Source organism: Ranitomeya imitator, chromosome 5 (assembly GCF_032444005.1).
Source record: "Ranitomeya imitator isolate aRanImi1 chromosome 5, aRanImi1.pri, whole genome shotgun sequence".
Taxonomy (NCBI): Eukaryota; Metazoa; Chordata; class Amphibia; order Anura; family Dendrobatidae; genus Ranitomeya; species Ranitomeya imitator.
Window position 1 is genome coordinate 254,638,187 of NC_091286.1, and position 17,200 is coordinate 254,655,386.

Here is a 17,200-nt window from a genome sequence, read left to right on the forward strand (position 1 = left end):
GGTTTTACACATTGGCGGCAAGGCCAGCCCTGCTGCATAGTCAGTCATATGCACCCCATTAGGCCTTGGAACCCACATAGTGGATGTGCCCAAGAAAATCCACTTCACAATATGCATTTTGTACTCCCATACTCCTTGGTTTTACACATTGGCGGCAAGGCCAGCCCTGCTGCATTGTCATATGCACCCCATTAGGCCTTTGAACCCACATACTGGATGGGCCCATGAAAATCCACTCATATTTTGTAATGGTATAATGGTTCCCTCTTTGCACAATTATTTACAGGAGAATTTGGCAATTTTATTTGCCATGTTGTTAACAGTAACGTTCAGATACGGCTTTAAAAAAAGGCTAATACTTGCAATACAACGCAATTTTATTTCTAACAACAAAATTCAAGGAATAGTATGATTGAATAGTGTGAGTGCGTACACTTTTATATATGTTAACATACACAGGTTAATAGGTACAGATAAGGATTAAATAAAGTCCTAGTCATGTTTCTCTGGTATTATATAGTGATTTACACTATGTAGTAACTCTAGTTTCACCCAGACCTTCAAGTGGCCACTTTTCAAGGTTGGATGAAACTGAAATATCATGGACTCATCAGACAAGGGGCCATAAACCCCTAGAAAATAAAAGCCACAAGGATTTAGATCAAACCACAACTGGCATAGTTTCAGTAAACCTTAATGTTTTACAATGACAAACAGCAAACATATAGCGGCTTAGAACTGTTTGTGAAGTAAATAAACAAACATTTATCAAGATTCTGTCACTATGAGCATTGTCTGTCACATCTGTAAATGTATTACAAGAAATGCAGCTATGTGATTGTCTGAATGCATTCTGTATACAGTATTTAAATCTTTGTTACAAATCGCCATTTGTATATATGCCATTTGTACATTTGAGGCAGCCAAAGTTATGGCTCTCAAGGAGGGAAATTAATGTAGTCATCAAAGAAATATTTGTAATGAACTACAGAGCCAAACTAATAGCATTGCTTTAGCAAATTTATATGAAGTGTATTGTGTCCAATGAGAGCAACCAGGCAAAACAAAAAAGAGCTTTTTAAGGGAGCTCTTTAAGGTACACAAATGTATAAAGTCTTTGCCAACAAGGATGTGGTGTCACCAATGTGGGGTACCTTTTTTAATAATATACTAGTGCCATCGCAGGCCTCTTGCCCAAAATTCACCGGCCTATAACACTACAGAGCACGTTCACCCTGGTGATCTAGTGGCAGTTAAAGGACACATTGCAGGAGACCGAGTTAAGAAGTAGGCCCAATGTAATGTCATGCCAAATTCCCTAATGTGTTGTCCTTTTTTAAAAAAATAAAAGAGTGCCACAACAGCCCCCTTGGCCAAAATGCACCATACAGAGCACGTTCACCCTGGTGATCTAGTGGCAGTAAAAGGACACATTGCAGGAGACCGAGTTAAGGAGTATGCCCAATGGAATGCCATGCCCAATTCCCCAATGTGGTGTCCTTTTTGGACGAATTAAAATAGTGCCATCACAGACCTCTATCCCAAAATGCACCTTACAGAGCACGTTAACCCTGGTGATCTAGTAGCAGTTAAAGGACACATTGCAAGAGACCAAGTTAAGAAGTAGGTCCAAAGAAATGTCATGCCCAAATCCCCAATGTGTTGTCCTTTTTTCTTAAAATAAAATAGTGCCATCACAGCCCCCTAACCCAAAACTCAGTGGCCTATAACAGTACAGAGAGCGTTCACCCTGGTGATCTGGTGGCAGTTAAAGGACACATTGCAGGAGACCGAGTTAAGAAGTAGGCCCAATGTAATGTCATGCCCAATTCCCCAATGTGTTGTCCTTTTTTAAAAAATAAGAGAGTGCCATCACAACACCCTTGGCCAAAATGAACCGTACAGACCAGGTTCACCCTGGTGATATAGTGGTTCTGAATGAGGAGGATGAGGATAAGGAGGAGGATAAAAACAAACAGACCAAATCTGGAAGCGTATACCCATGTGTGGTTGTGAAGAGGTGCATGAGAATACACCTCCCCAAAAGAGAGAATGTATTTGAGGTTATGTTTCGCTGTTTTCACTTGGTGGTGTACAGAAGTCTTTCCCAATCCAGACCTTGTTCATTTTGATAAGAGTCAGCCTGTCAGCATTTTCAGTTGACAGGAGGATGCAATTATCTGTGTTAATTCCAAGAGCGGCACTTAAAACCCGCTCTGAAATTCGAAGCCCTTTTTGATGTTGGTAGTCAACAACGGCCCTCTCCTGCTCACAAATCCTTTCCAACAAATGCAGTGTAGAGTTCCAGCGTGTGGGGACATCACACAACAGTCGGTGAGCTGGAAGCTGAAACCTCTGCTGAAGCACGGCAAGGGCAGCTGAAGCTGTAGCTGACTTTCTAAAATGGGCAGACAGACGGCGTACTTCACTAGGAGATCTGGCAGCTCCGGGTAGCTTTTCAGAAAACATTGAACCACGAGGTTAAGCACATGAGCTCACCTTGCCTCAGAGCAGCCACCAGGTAACGGCCATTGTCACACATGACCATGTCTGGCTGTAGGTTCAGCGGTGTCATCCAAACATCTGACTGCTCTTTCAGCGCTGTCCACAACTCTTGTGCATTGTGCAGTTTGTCACCTATGTGGATTAGCTTCGGCACAGTATGTTGCCGCTTGGCTGAGGCAGTGCTGCAGTGCTTCTAGCTTCTGACTGATGTGTTGGTTTCAGACATGGAGGATTAAGAGGAGGTGGAGGTGCAGGAGCTGTAGACTGTGGGGACAACCCTGATTGATGTAGGGTCAGCAATCCTTGGCGTGGGGAGGATGTGTTCCATCCCAAGGTCCAACTAGGTCCCGGCATCCACTATGTTAACCCAGAGTGCCGCCATTGAGATGTACCGTCCCTGCTCACAAGCACTTGTCCACATGTCCGTGGTTAGGTGGACTTTCCCGGTAACAGCATTGTTGAGGGCACAGGTTATGTTGTGGGATACATGCTCGTGTAACACCGGGACAAATAGTGGCGACTGGTGACCCAGTACCTTGGGACGGGTATTTCCGCTTGCGTTCCAAAGACTGGGTTATAGACAACTGAATGCTGTGCTGGGACAAGGACGTGGACGCGCTTGCTGATGGTGCTGCTTGACTGTGGGCCACAACAGGTGCAGGGCTAGAGGCATCTTCACATGCACGGTGTACTGGGGATTGGCTTCTACGCAAAACAGTGGAAGAAGCAGTGGTGTGACCAGCAGGCAGTGTGTTATGAACAGGTGATTCAGAACCACAATGGACCTAGTGGTTAAGAGCACACAAAGTGACCTGATAGTTACTAACATAGAACGAGCTCTGAGACATGGGAACTCTGCTGACCGCAATCCCTAATCCTATCATACCACACTAGAGGTAGCCGTGGATTGCGCCTAACGCTCCCTATGCAACTCGGCACAGCCTGAGAAACTAGCTAGCCCTGAAGATAGAAAAATAAGCCTACCTTGCCTCAGAGAAATTCCCCAAAGGAAAAGGCAGCCCCCCACATATAATGACTGTGAGTTAAGATGAAAATACAAACACAGAGATGAAATAGATTTTAGCAAAGTGAGGCCCGACTTACTGAACAGACCGAGGATAGGAAAGATAGCTTTGCGGCCAGCACAAAAACCTACAAACAACCACGCAGAGGGGCAAAAAGACCCTCCGCACCGACTAACGGTACGGAGGTGCTCCCTCTGCGTCTCAGAGCTTCCAGCACGCAAGGAAAACCAATATAGCAAGCTGGACAGAAAATATAGCAAACAAAAGTAACACAAGCAAAACTTAGCTTATGCAGGGCAGACAGGCCACAAGAACGATCCAGGAGAAAGCAAGACCAATGCTGGAACATTGACTGGAGGCCAGGAACAAAGAACTAGGTGGAGTTAAATAGAGCAGCACCTAACGACTTAACCTCATCACCTGAGGAAGGAAACTCAGAAGCCGCAGCCCCACTCACATCCACCAGAGGAAGCTCATAGACAGAACCAGCTGAAGTACCACTCATGACCACAGGAGGGAGCTTGACCACAGAATTCACAACAGTATCCCCCCTTTAGGAGGGGTCACCGAACCCTCACCAGAGTCCCCAGGCCGACCAGGATGAGCCAAATGAAAGGCACGAACCAGATCGGCAGCATGAACATCAGAGGCAAAGACCCAGGAATTATCTTCCTGACCATAACCCTTCCACTTAACTAGGTACTGGAGTTTCCGTCTCGAAATACAAGAATCCAAAATCTTCTCCACTATATACTCCAACTCCCCCTCAACCAAAACCGGGGCAGGAGGATCAACGGATGGAACCACAGGTGCCACGTATCTCCGCAACAATGACCTATGGAATACGTTATGGATGGAAAAAGAAGCTGGAAGGGTCAAACGAAAAGACACAGAATTAAGAACCTCAGAAATCCTATACGGACCAATGAAACGAGGCTTAAACTTAGGAGAGGAAACTTTCATAGGAATATAACGAGATGACAACCAAACCAAATCCCCAACACGAAGTCGGGGACCCACACAGCGCCTGCGGTTAGCGAAACGTTGAGCCTTCTCCTGAGACAATGTCAAATTGTCCACCACATGAGTCCAAATCTGCTGCAACCTATCCACCACAGTATCCACACCAGGACAGTCAGAAGACTCAACCTGCCCTGAAGAGAAACGAGGATGGAAACCAGAATTGCAGAAAAACGGCGAAACCAAAGTAGCCGAGCTGGCCCGATTATTAAGGGCGAACTCAGCCAAAGGCAAAAAGGACACCCAATCATCCTGATCGGCAGAAACAAAACATCTCAGATATGTTTCCAAGGTCTGATTGGTTCGTTCAGTCTTGCCATTTGTCTGAGGATGGAAAGCCGAGGAAAAAGACAAATCAATGCCCATCCTAGCACAAAAGGCTGAAAACGGACCACATGCTGGAAGAGCAATGGCACCAAATCAGAGGAGGAAGGCAATTTAGACCAGGGTACCAAATGGACCATCTTAGAGAAGCGATCACAAACAACCCAAATGACCGACATTTTTTGAGAGACGGGGAGATCCGAAATAAAATCCATAGAGATATGTGTCCAAGGCCTCTTCGGGACTGGCAAGGGCAAAAGCAACCCACTGGCACGAGAACAGCAGGGCTTAGCCCGAGCACAAATCCCACAGGACTGCACAAAAGAACGCACATCCCGCGACAGAGACGGCCACCAAAAGGATCTAGCCACCAAATCTCTGGTACCAAAGATTCCAGGATGACCAGCCAACACCGAACAATGAACCTCAGAGATAACTCTACTCGTCCATTTATCAGGGACAAACAGTTTCCCCGCTGGGCAACGGTCAGGTCTATTAGCCTGAAATTTTTGCAGCACCCGCCACAAATCAGGGGAGATGGCAGACAAAATTACTCCCTCTTTGAGAATACGCGCAGGCTCAGACAAACCCGGAGAGTCGGGCACAAAACTCCTAGACAGGGCATCTGCCTTCACATTTTTAGAGCCCGGAAGGTACGAAACCACAAAGACAAAACGGGAGAAAAACAGCGACCAACTCATGCAGATTATGCAACACCAAAAAGCGAATATCCTCCTGATGCGCAGGAGCCATGCACATGGTCAGCTGGGTCCAGTACTGAGGCTTATTCTTGGCCAAAGGCGTAGCATCAATTCCTCTCAATGGAATAGGATACTGCAAGGGCTCCAAGAAAAACCCACAGCGCCTAGCATACTCCAAGTCCATCAAATTCAGGGCAGCGCCTGAATCCACAAATGCCATGACAGAATAGGATGACAAAGAGCAGATCAAAGTAACGGACAAAAGAAATTTCGACTGTACCGTACCAATGGTGGCAGACCTAGCGAACCGCTTAGTGCGCTTAGGACAATCGGAGATAGCATGAGTGGAATCACCACAGTAAAAACACAACCCATTCTGACGTCTGTGTTCTTGCCGTTCAGCTCTGGTCAAAGTCCTATCGCACTGCATAGGCTCAGGTCCATGCTCAGATAATACCGCCAAATGGTGCACAGTTTTACGCTCACGCAAGCGTCGACCGATCTGAATGGCCAAAGACATAGACTCATTCAGACCAGCAGGCATGGGAAATCCCACCATGACATCCTTAAGGGCTTCAGAGAGACCTTTTCTGAAAATTGCTGCCAGCGCACATTCATTCCATTGAGTGAGCACAGACCACTTCCTAAACTTCTGACAATATATCTCTACCTCATCCTGACCCTGAGACAGAGCCAGCAAATTTTTCTCTGCCTGATCCACTGAATTAGGTTCATCATACAGCAATCCGAGCGCCAGAAAAAGCGCATCAATATTACATAATGCCGGATCTCCTGGCGCAAGGGAAAATGCCCAGTCTTGAGGGTCGCCACGTAATAAAGAAATAATGATCTTAACTTGTTGAACTGGGTCACCAGAGGAGCGGGGTTTCAAAGCCAGAAACAGTTTACAATTATTCTTAAAACTCAGAAACTTAGCTCTATCTCCAGAAAACAAATCAGGAATAGGAATTCTTGGCTCTAACATAGAATTCTGAACCACAAAGTCTTGAATATTTTGTACTCTTGCAGTGAGATGATCCACACAAGAAGACAGATCTTTAATGTCCATCACTACACCTGTGTCCTGAACCACCCAAATGTCTAGGGGAAAAGAAAGACAAAACACAGTACAGAGAAAAAAAAATGGTCTCAGAACTTCTCTTTTCCCTCTATTGAGAAGCATTAGTACTTTGGGCCTCCAGTACTGTTATGAACAGGTGATTCAGAACCACAATGGACCTAGTGGTTAAGAGCACACAAAGTGACTCAGAGCTCTGAGACGTGGGAACTCTGCTGACCGCAATACCTAATCCTATCATACCACACTAGAGGTAGCCGTGGATTGCGCCTAACGCTCCCTATGCAACTCGGCACAGCCTGAGAAACTAGCTAGCCCTGAAGATAGAAAAATAAGCCTACCTTGCCTCAGAGAAATTCCCCAAAGGAAAAGGCAGCCCCCCACATATAATGACTGTGAGTTAAGATGAAAATACAAACACAGAGATGAAATAGATTTTAGCAAAGTGAGGCCCAACTTACTGAACAGACCGAGGATAGGAAAGATAGCTTTGCGGCCAGCACAAAAACCTACAAACAACCACGCAGAGGGGCAAAAAGACCCTCCGCACCGACTAACGGTACGGAGGTGCTCCCTCTGCGTCTCAGAGCTTCCAGCAAGCAAGGAAACCCAATATAGCAAGCTGGACAGAAAATATAGCAAACAAAAGTAACACAAGCAAAACTTAGCTTATGCAGGGCAGACAGGCCACAAGAACGATCCAGGAGAAAGCAAGACCAATACTGGTACATTGACTGGAGGCCAGGAACAAAGAACTAGGTGGAGTTAAATAGAGCAGCACCTAACGACTTAACCTCGTCACCTGAGGAAGGAAACTCAGAAGCCGCAGCCCCACTCACATCCACCAGAGGAAGCTCATAGACAGAACCAGCCGAAGTACCACTCATGACCACAGGAGGGAGCTTGACCACAGAATTCACAACAGCAGTGGTCCTGGAGCCTGGGGTTCTGCCCACAAAGTCGGGTGCTTTGCTTGTATGGCAGGTGCTGCAAATGGCCTGTTTGGGGTTATCGACACAGTCTTTAAAAAATAGCCAGACTCGGGAATATCTCACAGGTGGAATGGCAACTTCACTCATGTTGGTGTTACGAGGAACGGATGCACGCCTTCTGTTTGTGGCCACCACACTCCTCCTTCCTGCCTGTTGGGTGGATATGCCTCCTTCCCCATTTGTGCTGCTGTGATCGCTATGCACGTACAAAGATCCAAAGAAAAAAAGCCACACCACTCCAACTTTCCGTATAGTTAAAAAACCTTTGTCCTTTATTTCTTTCAATGTGGTATGGACATGTTTACAGAGGGCAGTATGTTTGCAGAAAATGCCGGTACAAGGAGAGGACTACGGCCATTTCACATATTACACGCTTTTACGGGTTCATGTATAACAGATGGTATGCCATTTCCTTTTTAAGCCATTAACACCTGAGGCTATTTACATATAATTATTATTAGTTTTATTTAGTCCTTCCTAGTGGTCCAATAGGAACTGCTTCAGGACCTGAACATGTGACCCCCGACCTCCAATGAGAGATCATCCCTTGAGCATGCTCAGTAGCGGAAAAGCAGGACTTAGTTCCAGGAGCATCTGCTCGCTGCTGAACAGTGCTGGTTACAATGGTTGAGCCTGGAAGATTAGCAGTAACCAAGCGCACAGTATCTGACTGAGCCAGATGCTGAGACTGACGCCTCTGCTGAGCAGGCTCCACTGCGGCTGGAGAAGAATGGGAGACTTGATGCCTAACATGACCCCCTCTTGGGCCTCGCTATGCTCGAAGGCAGCAATGAGTTGCGGAGCCCGAATGTCCTTACCAGGCTCCCAGGACCTGTCTTCTGGGCCATAGTCCTTTTAATCCACTAAATAAAATTTTTTACCATGTACCACCTTACACCCCAGATAGCATTCACCTCATAATTATCCGTAGATGAACCCGATGTCCCAGCAGATGACTCAGAAAACTGGAACATGTGAACAGGCTTAAGAAGAGACACGTGAAAGGTGTTGGTGATACCTAGGCGTGGAGGAAGGGCCAGATGCTACTACAGGGTTAACCTGTTCCAGGACCTTGAAGGGACCCAAGTAGCGAGGTGCAAACTTCGCGGACTCAACTCGCAGCCTGATGTTACGGGTGGAGAGCCACACTAAGTTTCCAGGAGCAAAGTGTGGCGCATCGGTAAGGACCTCATTTTCTCCTTGGAAGCTCGGATGGCATCCTGAGTGTGGTCCCAAATGTCACGTGCCTCCACAGCCCAGTCGGCCACCCTGGAATAGGCGGAAGACACGGGCATAGACACAGGAACCCGCTGATGCTGGCCGTAGTTAAGGAGGAATGGGGTCTGTCCAGTGGAGTCGGCTACGGCGTTGTTTAGCACAAACTCTGCCCACGGTAGCAAGGATGCCCAGTCATCCTGCCTAGCAGAAACAAAATGTCGCAGATATGTAACCAAGGTCTGGTTGGCCCTCTCTACCAACCCATTCGTCTCGAGATGGTATGCTGAAGAGAGATTCAGCTCAATGCTGAGCAGATGACAGAGCTCTCTCCAGAACCGAGACGCAAACTGGGGACCCTGGTCACTGACAATTTTGTCCGGCATACCGTGTAGGCGGAAAATGTGTTTAAAAAACAACGTACCAAGGCCCATGCAGATGGTAGCCATGGAAGAGTCACCAAGTGTACCATTTTAGAAAACTGGTCGGTGATTACCCAAATAATGGTGCAACCACGGTACTTTGCTAACCCCACCATAACATCTATCCTGACCATCACCCAGGGCCTGTCAGCCACAGGCAGGGGGTAAAGTATCCCAGCTGGCTGCTGTCGAGGAGACTTATTGCTGGTGCAGGAGACACACGCCCGAATATAGTCTCCATTGTCACGGGCCATATGTGGCCACCAGTACGTCCTCACCAGAAGCTCAGATGTCCTTTTGGTCCCAAAGTGGCCACCCACCCTGGATAAGTGAGCCCAAGAGAGAACCTCTGGTTGCAAATTTGATGGCACAAAAGTCTTGCCCAGGGGCACAGACTCTAACGAAACCGGAGCCACGGTCCTCAGGCTCTCAGAAGGGACAATAAGCCGAGGTTCCTCCTCCTCCACTGATTACACTATGGAGAGGATAAGAGCTTTGGCACGAATGTTTTTCTCCCCGGAGAGAAAATGAAGGGTGAAATGGAACTGGGAGAAGAATATGGACCATCTGGCCTGGCGAGAATTTAGCGGCTGGGCAGTCTGTATATAGATCAAATTCTGGTGGTCAGTGAAGACTTGGAAGGGAAAGCGAGCTCCCTCCAGGAGGTGTCTCCACTCCGAGAAAGCCAACTTCATAGATAGCAACTCTCTGTCCCCGATGGAATAATTCCTCTCCGCTGGTGTGAAGGTAACATAGTAACATAGTAACATAGTTAGTAAGGCCGAAAAAAGACATTTGTCCATCCAGTTCAGCCTATATTCCATCATAATAAATCCCCAGATCTACGTCCTTATAATTGTATGATACAATACTGTTCTGCTCCAGGAAGACATCCAGGCTTCTCTTGAACCCCTCGACTGAGTTCGCCATCACCACCTCCTCAGGCAAGCAATTCCAGATTCTCACCGCCCTAACAGTAAAGAATCCTCTTCTATGTTGGTGGAAAAACCTTCTATCCTCCAGACGCAAAGAATGCCCTCTTGAGCCCGTCACCTTCCTTGGTATAAACAGATCCTCAGCGAGATATTTGTATTGTCCCCTTATATACTTACACATGGTTATTAGATCGCCCCTCAGTCGTGGAGGTCTTGGAGAAGAAGAAGCAAGGATGCTTCCAACCTTGAGAATCCTTCTGGAAGAGTACTGCTCCAGCAGTGACGGAAGAGGCATCCACCTCCATAATAAAAGGTTTATCAACATCGGGGCGATGTAAAATGGTAGCGCTAGCGAAGTATGACTTAATTGAGAGAAAGGCTCTGGAAACCTCCTCCGACCACAATTTGGGATTTGCTCCCTTTTTGGTGAGGGCAACCAAGGAAGCTACCAAAGTTGAGAAGTGGGGAATGAACTGGCAATAGTAATTAATAAACCCCATAAAGCACTGCACCGCTTTGAGAGAATGGGGTTCCTGCCAGTCCATCACAGCCAGTAGCTTGGCAGGATCCATAGCCAATCCCTGGGCGGAGATGATATAGCCAAGGAAAGGCAAGGACTCCTGCTCAAACACACACTTCTCCAACTTGGCGTAGAGGGAGTTTGCCCGTAGGAGGTCGAAGACTTTGCAAACATCTCTCCGGTGGGAGTCTATATCTGGAGAGTAGATGAGAATATCTTCCATATAGACTACGACCGAGGTGGAGAGCATATCCCGGAAGATATCATTCACAAAGTCTTGGAAAATGGCAAGGGCATTACAGAGCCTGAAGGGCATCACCAGGTATTTATAGTGCACATCCGTTGTGTTAAAAGCCATCTTCCATTCGACCCCCTCTCGGATGAGAATCAGGTTGTAAGCACCCCGCAGATCTAGTTTAGTAAAAACCCTCACTCCCTGCAACCTGTCGAATAACTCTGATATCAGAGGCAGAGGGTATTTGTTCTTAACAGTGATGGCGTTAAAACATCTGTAATCTATGCATGGACGTAATTCTCCATTCTTCTTCTGCACGAAGAAGAACCCCGCCCCTGCAGGTGACACTGACTTTGTAATGAATCCTCCTGCCAGATTCTCCTGAATGTATTGGGTCATCGCCTCCTTCTCTGGGAGATAAAGGGGATAGACTTGACTCCGGGGAGGCTCTGCACTAGGCAAGAGATCAATAGGACAGTCATAGGGGCGGTGGGGCGGAAGGGTCTCCGCAGCCCTCTTGGAGAACACGTCCGCATAGGGCCAATAGTGCTTGGGGATAGAGGAAAGATCTGCGGGTACTTCAGTTGTAGCAACCTGAACGCACTCCCTCAGACATCTACCCTCACAAGATGCACTCCATCCCAGAATTCTCCCAGACGACCACTCAATATGAGGAGAATGGTAGCGTAGCCATGGCATCCCTAACAGGACCTCATCAATTCCCTCAGGAATGACTAGCGGGGAGATAATCTCCTGATGGGATGGAGATATGGACAAAGTAAATGGGATGGTCTGGTGTGTTATTTGTGAGGGCAGTGTCAACCCATTCACCACTCGTACAGTCACCGGCTTGGCGAGCATCACCAGGGTTATTGCGTGGCGTTGGGCGAAGGCAGAGGACATAAAATTCCCCTCCACTCTGGAATCCACACAAAGCTCAACTGTAAGAGTGGTTGGGACTAAAATGATTGTCCCTTTGAATGACAGTTTAGAGAAAAACGTCGCCGTGTCTAGTGTACCACCTCCTACATCCACTAGATGCTGACATTCTCCTGAACGCTGGGAACATCTGGAGGCAAGATGTCCTGACTGCCGGCAGACATGACAGACCTTGAGTGCACGAGTGGTCCGGGACTTAGATCCCGCTCGTGACACCTCCTTGGCCTCATGTGGCTCGGACACCTGGAGTGGAGATTCCAGAGGTATGGGAAGGTTGGAGCCAACTGAAACCTCTGCCTACACTGGGCTTGCTCCAACCTTCACTCGTTAAAACGAAGGTCGATGCAAGTTGAAACAGCTATTAGCTCCTCCAGTGTGGCGGGAATGTCCCTAGTGGCCAAAGCGTCCTTTACATGTTCAGCCAGCCCCCTCCAAATACAGGGATGAGGGCTTTATCCGGCCACTCCAGCTCAGATGCTAAAGTCCGGAAGTGGGCGGAAAAATGGCTGACTAAGGATGAGCCCTGTGTCAGTGCCAGCATTTAAAGCACCGTATCATGAGTGACTTGAGGTCCCAAAAAGACCTGTTTTAGAGTACTCAGGAACCGGAGAGCACTCTGCACCACATGATCGTCACGCTCCCACAGCCGCGTAGGCCACTCCAACGCCCTGTCCGACAAGAGGGATACAATAAATTCCACTTTAGCCCTCTCTGAGGGGAAACGTGAAGCCAGGAGCTCAAGGTGTATCGCACACTGGTTCATGAATCCCCAACATGACTTGCTATCGCCAGTGTACCTCTCTGGCAGCAGGAGGCGGGATTAGGTCGGAACAGAGGTGGGAGTGGACAAACTAGCTTCAGCCACGCTTGCAGCCTGAACAGATACTGCGGTAACATCCACACCTGCCCTCCAGCTGCTGGATGTACCACTGCAGTCTCTGTTCATCTGCCATTACTAGCCAGACCATGGCGGTAGTGTACTGTTAGGGCTGGTAGAATGCACCAAGTAAATATGGAGATAGTATAGGTGCTTTCGCAGCCCGGGGTCCACCGTGCAGGAGTGGAACCTGCTGCTAGTAGTTGGCGGCACTTTATGGCGGTAGTACGCTTGAATGGACATGGGTTCAATCACCTGGTCTGTATAGGAGCAAACTCTGTTGCTTCACAGAGTGGCCAGGATTAAAGGTAACGCTGTGCTCTGTTAACCTCACAGAGGCTCACAGGTCACTAACGGAGCAGGTAGCGTACAGTGGTCGTTCAGTCAACAGCAAAACAACTACTCTCTGCCGGAATTCTGGTGGCTATATGCCAGCCCTAAATTCACACACACAAACTGCTCTCCAGAGGTGCCGGAATTCTAGTGGCTATACAGCCGACCCTGAGCACATGCTGACATGGACCACAAAGTATCTTAGCTCCTAAACATAAGTTGATACTAGCGCATGGCCATGCTGCCATGCAAACCTTTTATGGAGAAAACTCTCCAGGACCTTCCTAGTGGTCCAATAGGAACTGCTTCAGTACCTGAACATGTGACCCCCGACCTCCAATGAGAGGTCATCCCTTGGGCATGCTCTGTAGCGGAAAAGCAGGACTTAGTCCCAGGAGCATCTGCTCGCCGCTGATTACAATGGCTGAGCCTGGAAGATCAGCAGTAACCAAGCACACAGTATCTGACTGAGCCAAAGCTGAGACCGACGTTTCCACTGAGCAGGTTCCACTGTGGCTGGAGAAGAATGGGAGACCTCAGCAGAGGTGGCTCGAGATTCCCCTGTGTAGCGGTGGGAACTCGACGCCTAACATCTGTGGCCTTTAAAAAAAATTTAGGCTGAATAGCGCTGTATAGAATTTGAGTTTCACACAGCCAAAAAATAAGTACACTGGCCTCCAATGCCAAAACTTGGAGCAGAGATATATGACGGCTGTAACAGAAATACCACACGGGCAAATCTGTGGCCTTTAAAACATTTTTTAGGCTGAATAGCACTGTATAGAATTTGAGTTTCACACAGCCAAAAAATAAGTACACCGGCCTCCAATGCCAAAACTTGGAGCTTAGATATATGACGGCTGTAACAGAAATACCTCACTGGCAAATCTGTGGCCTTTAAAAATTTGTTTTGGGCTAAATAGCGCTGTATAGAATATGAGTAACACACAGCCAAATAATAAGTACACCGGCCTCCAATGCACAAACTAGGAGCACAGAGTTATATGACGGCTATAACAGAAATACCACACTGGCAAATCTGTGGCCTTTAAAAAATTTTTTAGGCTGAATAGCGCTGTATAGAATTTGAGTTTCACACAGCCAAAAAATAAGTACACCGGCCTCCGATGCCAAAACTTGGAGCTTAAAAATATGACAGCTGTAACAGAAATACCACACTGGCAAATCTGTGGCCTTTAAAAATTTGTTTTGGGCTAAATAGCGCTGTATAGAGTATGAGTAACACACAGCCAAAAAATAAGTACACTGGCCTCCAATGCCATAACTTGAAACAGAGATATATAATGGCTGTAACAGAAATACCTCACTGCTAGTGTTGAGCGATACCTTCCGATATCGGAAAGTATCGGTATCGGATAGGATCGGCCGATATTCAAAAAATATCGGATATCGCCGATACCGATACCCGATCCCAATGCAAGTCAATGGGACCAAAATATCGGAATTAAAATAAACCCTTTCTTTCCTTGTAGGTTCATTCTACATGAAGGAAAACAACTAAGAATAATGCAGGATGTATTTGGGGAGGTGGCAGAGACATTAAAGTCATAGAGGTTTAGCCAAATCAAATAGAATAGCATGTTTTTTTTTTTTTTTTTTAAAGACGTTCGGAGTGACAAAGATATTGACTATGTAAATATTTTTTTTATTTTGTCAGATATTGATGTTTCACTATTCCACGACCTTCCCCTTCTTTTTTTTTTTACTTTTCCCACACTTTCATCTTCATCATCATCAGCATCTTTGACATCAACTTCTTCTTCACCTTATTCATCTTCTTCTTCATCCTTTACCTTTTTTTTTTATTTTTTTATTACATTCTTCATATTCATTTTATTCAACTATTATTATTCTTCCTATTCTACATATTCATTTTATTCAACTGTATTATTCTTCCTATTCTACTTCTTCATCATATTCTCATTTGTGACAGGCATTCCCGTAGTTGTTATCTATAAAAGTTGGAAGATTACACCTTCCGTTCTGCCAGTCACAAAAGTTACATTTGTCCGCGTTCAGTTTGGCCTGCAGCATCAGGCTTTATCCAGGGGCACCACGAGGAGGAACGGACTCACCCCCATACACTGCTTAGTCTTCTTCTGCATATAATTGAGATAATATCTTTTGCTCTGATATTAAGTGTTATGCTTAATGTTCTTCTGCTCTTTGTTTTGCAGCCTCTTGTTCTTCTGCTTCTCGGTCTTCCATGTCGTCGTCTCCAGTGTCGTCTTCTCCGCCGTCGTCGTCTCCGCCGTCGTCGTCTCCGCCGTCGTCGTCGTCGTCATCGGGGTGGTCTTCCGGGTTGTCGTCGTCGTCGTCATCGGGGTGGTCTTCTGGGTCGTCGAATTTAGGGTCTTCAACTTGGAAATGTAGCAGAAGGTACAAGAAGGCTGAGAAAATGCCGAGAACCTGATGATGGAACTGGAACTCGGATGGCTACCCGAAGGTTCAAGAGCCTATGGAACTACCGAGGACCAGCTGACGTTACTGGAACCCGGTTACTAAGCAGGAGGTACCCGTGCTAAAAAGCACTACCAAGGACCGCCTGACGTTGGCGGAACTCGGATACCCAGAAGGAGGCACCTAAGCCAAAGGCTCTGCCCGGAACAGCTGACGGTACTGGAACCAGGATGGGGAGCAGAAGGTCCAAGAGCCAATGGAACTACCGAGGACCAGCTGACGTTACTGGAACCCGGTTACTAAGCAGGAGGTACCCGTGCCTGAAAGCACTACCAAGGACCACCTGACGTTGGTGGAACTTGGATACCCAGAAGGAGGCACCTAAGCCAAAGGCTCTGCCCGGAACCAGCTGACGGTACTGGAACCAGGATGGGGAGCAGAAGGTACAAGAGCAAAAGACACTGCCGAGAACCAGCTGACGGTGCTGGAACCAGGTGGTGGACCCGAAGGCCCACAGGAGAGGAGAGAACAGCTAGGCCGCGAGGCAGCCGCAGTTACCGAACCCCAACAGTCCTACAGGGGGAGCTGGGCCTACTGGCACTACAGAACCAGCCTTGACTACCAGTTCACGCAGCCCACATAGGAAGCTCCTAAACTGGAGGCACCCTGGAGTTGGCTAACCCGACCGCACCACGACGGGGCAAGCATAGGCGTCTCAGTGAGCTTGACACTACCCGGAAACAGCTGACGGTGCTGAAACCAGGTTTGGCACGAGGGAGTACCTGTGACAAAAACACTGCCGAGAACCAGCTGGCGGTGCTGGAACCCAGATGCGTTGCCCCAGTGTGCAAGAGCCAATGGCACGACCGAGGACCAGCTGACGGTGCTGGAACCCGGTTACTAAGCTGTAGGTGCCCGCGCTTAAAAGCACTACCAAGGACCGCCTGACGTTGGCGGAACTCGGATACCCAGGAGGAGGCACCTAAGCCAAAGGCTCGGCCCAGAACCAGCTGACGGTGCTGGAACCAGGTGGTGGACCCGAAGGCCCACAGGAGAGGAGAGAACAGCTAGGCCGCGAGGCAGCCGCAGTTACCGAACCCCAACAGTCCTACAGGGGGAGCTGGGCCTACTGGCACTACAGAACCAGCCTTGACTACCAGTTCACGCAGCCCACATAGGAAGCTCCTAAACTGGAGGCACCCTGGAGTTGGCTAACCCGACCGCACCACGACGGGGCAAGCATAGGCGTCTCAGTGAGCTTGACACTACCCGGAAACAGCTGACGGTGCTGAAACCAGGTTTGGCACGAGGGAGTACCTGTGACAAAAACACTGCCGAGAACCAGCTGGCGGTGCTGGAACCCAGATGCGTTGCCCCAGTGTGCAAGAGCCAATGGCACGACCGAGGACCAGCTGACGGTGCTGGAACCCGGTTACTAAGCTGTAGGTGCCCGCGCTTAAAAGCACTACCAAGGACCGCCTGACGTTGGCGGAACTCGGATACCCAGGAGGAGGCACCTAAGCCAAAGGCTCGGCCCAGAACCAGCTGACGGTGCTGGAACCAGGTGGTGGACCCGAAGGCCCACAGGAGAGGAGAGAACAGCTAGGCCGCGAGGCAGCCGCAGTTACCGAACCCCAACAGTCCTACAGGGGGAGCTG